Raw genomic sequence first — 6,000 nt, forward strand, 5'->3', positions numbered from 1 at the left:
AAGCTCGAAAACATGAAAATCCCTGCTTAGAAAGTTGTTCCATGTCACATATGCTCGAATGCACTCATTTCACTCAAAATCAATTTTCCTTGCTACACGCTTGTTTTATCCGCTGAAACGGCTTTACGGACTGGCTGAGTGAGCTCCTGCCGTTGGAAAGCTGTTTTCATGCACTCGGTGAAACAAAGTGTGTTTTGCCACTCTGAACAAGTGCATATCACAGTACTATGTTGAAAACTCGTTTCAGACGTGCTTATACAGTTAAAATGACAAACATGATGAAAATGTGTTAAAAGCTCGAAAACATGAAAATCCATGCTTAGAAAGTTGTTCCATGTCACATATGCTCGAATGCACTCATTTTACTCAAAATCAATTTTCTTTGCCAAACGCTTGCTTTATCCGCTGAAAAGGCTTTACAGACTGGCTGAGTGAGCTCCTGCCGTAGGAAAGCTGTTTTCATGCACTCGGTGACAAAGTGTGTTTTCCCACTCTGAACAAGTGCATATCACAGTAGTACGTTGAAAACTCGTTTCAGACGTGCTTATACAGTTAAAATGACAAATATGATGAAAATGTGTTAAAAGCCCGAAAACATGAAAATCCATGCTTAGAAAGTTGTTCCATGTCACATATGCTCGAATGCACTCATTTCACTCAAAATCAATGTTCCTTGCTCCACGCGTTTTATCCGCTGAAACGGCTTTACGGACTGGCTGAGTGAGCTCCTGCCGTAGGAAAGCTGTTTTCATGCACTCGGTGAAACAAAGTGTGTTTTGCCACTCTGAACAAGTGCATATCACAGTACTATGTTGAAAACTCGTTTCAGACGTGCTTATACAGTTAAAATGACAAACATGATGAAAATGTGTTAAAAGCTCGAAAACATGAAAATCCATGCTTAGAAAGTTGTTCCATGTCACATATGCTCGAATGCACTCATTTTACTCAAAATCAATTTTCTTTGCCAAACGCTTGCTTTATCCGCTGAAAAGGCTTTACAGACTGGCTGAGTCAGCTCCTGCCGTAGGAAAGCTGTTTTCATGCACTCGGTGACAAAGTGTGTTTTCCCACTCTGAACAAGTGCATATCACAGTAGTACGTTGAAAACTCGTTTCAGACGTGCTTATACAGTTAAAATGACAAATATGATGAAAATGTGTTAAAAGCCCGAAAACATGAAAATCCATGCTTAGAAAGTTGTTCCATGTCACATATGCTCGAATGCACTCATTTCACTCAAAATCAATGTTCCTTGCTCCACGCGTTTTATCCGCTGAAACGGCTTTACGGACTGGCTGAGTGAGCTCCTGCCGTAGGAAAGCTGTTTTCATGCACTCGGTGAAACAAAGTGTGTTTTGCCACTCTGAACAAGTGCATATCACAGTACTATGTTGAAAACTCGTTTCAGACGTGCTTATACAGTTAAAATGACAAACATGATGAAAATGTGTTAAAAGCTCGAAAACATGAAAATCCATGCTTAGAAAGTTGTTCCATGTCACATATGCTCGAATGCACTCATTTTACTCAAAATCAATTTTCTTTGCCAAACGCTTGCTTTATCCGCTGAAAAGGCTTTACAGACTGGCTGAGTGAGCTCCTGCCGTAGGAAAGCTGTTTTCATGCACTCGGTGACAAAGTGTGTTTTCCCACTCTGAACAAGTGCATATCACAGTAGTACGTTGAAAACTCGTTTCAGACGTGCTTATACAGTTAAAATGACAAATATGATGAAAATGTGTTAAAAGCTCGAAAACATGAAAATCCCTGCTTAGAAAGTTGTTCCATGTCACATATGCTCGAATGCACTCATTTCACTCAAAATCAATTTTCCTTGCTACACGCTTGTTTTATCCGCTGAAACGGCTTTACGGACTGGCTGAGTGAGCTCCTGCCGTAGGAAAGCTGTTTTCATGCACTCGGTGAAACAAAGTGTGTTTTGCCACTCTGAACAAGTGCATATCACAGTACTATGTTGAAAACTCGTTTCAGACGTGCTTATACAGTTAAAATGACAAACATGATGAAAATGTGTTAAAAGCTCGAAAACATGAAAATCCATGCTTAGAAAGTTGTTCCATGTCACATATGCTCGAATGCACTCATTTTACTCAAAATCAATTTTCTTTGCCAAACGCTTGCTTTATCCGCTGAAAAGGCTTTACAGACTGGCTGAGTGAGCTCCTGCCGTAGGAAAGCTGTTTTCATGCACTCGGTGAAACAAAGTGTGTTTTGCCACTCTGAACAAGTGCATATCACAGTACTATGTTGAAAACTCGTTTCAGACGTGCTTATACAGTTAAAATGACAAACATGATGAAAATGTGTTAAAAGCTCGAAAACATGAAAATCCATGCTTAGAAAGTTGTTCCATGTCACATATGCTCGAATGCACTCATTTTACTCAAAATCAATTTTCTTTGCCAAACGCTTGCTTTATCCGCTGAAAAGGCTTTACAGACTGGCTGAGTGAGCTCCTGCCGTAGGAAAGCTGTTTTCATGCACTCGGTGACAAAGTGTGTTTTCCCACTCTGAACAAGTGCATATCACAGTAGTACGTTGAAAACTCGTTTCAGACGTGCTTATACAGTTAAAATGACAAATATGATGAAAATGTGTTAAAAACCCGAAAACATGAAAATCCATGCTTAGAAAGTCGTTCCATGTCACATATGCTCGAATGCACTCATTTCACTCAAAATCAATGTTCCTTGCTCCACGCGTTTTATCCGCTGAAACGGCTTTACGGACTGGCTGAGTGAGCTCCTGCCGTAGGAAAGCTGTTTTCATGCACTCGGTGAAACAAAGTGTGTTTTGCCACTCTGAACAAGTGCATATCACAGTACTATGTTGAAAACTCGTTTCAGACGTGCTTATACAGTTAAAATGACAAACATGATGAAAATGTGTTAAAAGCTCGAAAACATGAAAATCCATGCTTAGAAAGTTGTTCCATGTCACATATGCTCGAATGCACTCATTTTACTCAAAATCAATTTTCTTTGCCAAACGCTTGCTTTATCCGCTGAAAAGGCTTTACAGACTGGCTGAGTGAGCTCCTGCCGTAGGAAAGCTGTTTTCATGCACTCGGTGACAGTGTGTTTTCCCACTCTGAACAAGTGCATATCACAGTAGTACGTTGAAAACTCGTTTCAGACGTGCTTATACAGTTAAAATGACAAATATGATGAAAATGTGTTAAAAGCCCGAAAACATGAAAATCCATGCTTAGAAAGTTGTTCCATGTCACATATGCTCGAATGCACTCATTTCACTCAAAATCAATGTTCCTTGCTCCACGCGTTTTATCCGCTGAAACGGCTTTACGGACTGGCTGAGTGAGCTCCTGCCGTAGGAAAGCTGTTTTCATGCACTCGGTGAAACAAAGTGTGTTTTGCCACTCTGAACAAGTGCATATCACAGTACTATGTTGAAAACTCGTTTCAGACGTGCTTATACAGTTAAAATGACAAACATGATGAAAATGTGTTAAAAGCTCGAAAACATGAAAATCCATGCTTAGAAAGTTGTTCCATGTCACATATGCTCGAATGCACTCATTTTACTCAAAATCAATTTTCTTTGCCAAACGCTTGCTTTATCCGCTGAAAAGGCTTTACAGACTGGCTGAGTGAGCTCCTGCCGTAGGAAAGCTGTTTTCATGCACTCGGTGACAAAGTGTGTTTTCCCACTCTGAACAAGTGCATATCACAGTAGTACGTTGAAAACTCGTTTCAGACGTGCTTATACAGTTAAAATGACAAATATGATGAAAATGTGTTAAAAGCTCGAAAACATGAAAATCCCTGCTTAGAAAGTTGTTCCATGTCACATATGCTCGAATGCACTCATTTCACTCAAAATCAATTTTCCTTGCTACACGCTTGTTTTATCCGCTGAAACGGCTTTACGGACTGGCTGAGTGAGCTCCTGCCGTAGGAAAGCTGTTTTCATGCACTCGGTGAAACAAAGTGTGTTTTGCCACTCTGAACAAGTGCATATCACAGTACTATGTTGAAAACTCGTTTCAGACGTGCTTATACAGTTAAAATGACAAACATGATGAAAATGTGTTAAAAGCTCGAAAACATGAAAATCCATGCTTAGAAAGTTGTTCCATGTCACATATGCTCGAATGCACTCATTTTACTCAAAATCAATTTTCTTTGCCAAACGCTTGCTTTATCCGCTGAAAAGGCTTTACGGACTGGCTGAGTGAGCTCCTGCCGTAGGAAAGCTGTTTTCATGCACTCGGTGACAAAGTGTGTTTTCCCACTCTGAACAAGTGCATATCACAGTAGTACGTTGAAAACTCGTTTCAGACGTGCTTATACAGTTAAAATGACAAATATGATGAAAATGTGTTAAAAGCCCGAAAACATGAAAATCCATGCTTAGAAAGTTGTTCCATGTCACATATGCTCGAATGCACTCATTTCACTCAAAATCAATGTTCCTTGCTCCACGCGTTTTATCCGCTGAAACGGCTTTACGGACTGGCTGAGTGAGCTCCTGCCGTAGGAAAGCTGTTTTCATGCACTCGGTGAAACAAAGTGTGTTTTGCCACTCTGAACAAGTGCATATCACAGTACTATGTTGAAAACTCGTTTCAGACGTGCTTATACAGTTAAAATGACAAACATGATGAAAATGTGTTAAAAGCTCGAAAACATGAAAATCCATGCTTAGAAAGTTGTTCCATGTCACATATGCTCGAATGCACTCATTTTACTCAAAATCAATTTTCTTTGCCAAACGCTTGCTTTATCCGCTGAAAAGGCTTTACAGACTGGCTGAGTGAGCTCCTGCCGTAGGAAAGCTGTTTTCATGCACTCGGTGACAAAGTGTGTTTTCCCACTCTGAACAAGTGCATATCACAGTAGTACGTTGAAAACTCGTTTCAGACGTGCTTATACAGTTAAAATGACAAATATGATGAAAATGTGTTAAAAGCTCGAAAACATGAAAATCCCTGCTTAGAAAGTTGTTCCATGTCACATATGCTCGAATGCACTCATTTCACTCAAAATCAATTTTCCTTGCTACACGCTTGTTTTATCCGCTGAAACGGCTTTACGGACTGGCTGAGTGAGCTCCTGCCGTAGGAAAGCTGTTTTCATGCACTCGGTGAAACAAAGTGTGTTTTGCCACTCTGAACAAGTGCATATCACAGTACTATGTTGAAAACTCGTTTCAGACGTGCTTATACAGTTAAAATGACAAACATGATGAAAATGTGTTAAAAGCTCGAAAACATGAAAATCCATGCTTAGAAAGTTGTTCCATGTCACATATGCTCGAATGCACTCATTTTACTCAAAATCAATTTTCTTTGCCAAACGCTTGCTTTATCCGCTGAAAAGGCTTTACAGACTGGCTGAGTGAGCTCCTGCCGTAGGAAAGCTGTTTTCATGCACTCGGTGACAAAGTGTGTTTTCCCACTCTGAACAAGTGCATATCACAGTAGTACGTTGAAAACTCGTTTCAGACGTGCTTATACAGTTAAAATGACAAATATGATGAAAATGTGTTAAAAGCCCGAAAACATGAAAATCCATGCTTAGAAAGTTGTTCCATGTCACATATGCTCGAATGCACTCATTTCACTCAAAATCAATGTTCCTTGCTCCACGCGTTTTATCCGCTGAAACGGCTTTACGGACTGGCTGAGTGAGCTCCTGCCGTAGGAAAGCTGTTTTCATGCACTCGGTGAAACAAAGTGTGTTTTGCCACTCTGAACAAGTGCATATCACAGTACTATGTTGAAAACTCGTTTCAGACGTGCTTATACAGTTAAAATGACAAACATGATGAAAATGTGTTAAAAGCTCGAAAACATGAAAATCCATGCTTAGAAAGTTGTTCCATGTCACATATGCTCGAATGCACTCATTTTACTCAAAATCAATTTTCTTTGCCAAACGCTTGCTTTATCCGCTGAAAAGGCTTTACAGACTGGCTGAGTGAGCTCCTGCCGTAGGAAAGCTGTTTTCATGC

This window comes from Neoarius graeffei, chromosome 21 (assembly GCF_027579695.1).
Source record: "Neoarius graeffei isolate fNeoGra1 chromosome 21, fNeoGra1.pri, whole genome shotgun sequence".
Taxonomy (NCBI): Eukaryota; Metazoa; Chordata; class Actinopteri; order Siluriformes; family Ariidae; genus Neoarius; species Neoarius graeffei.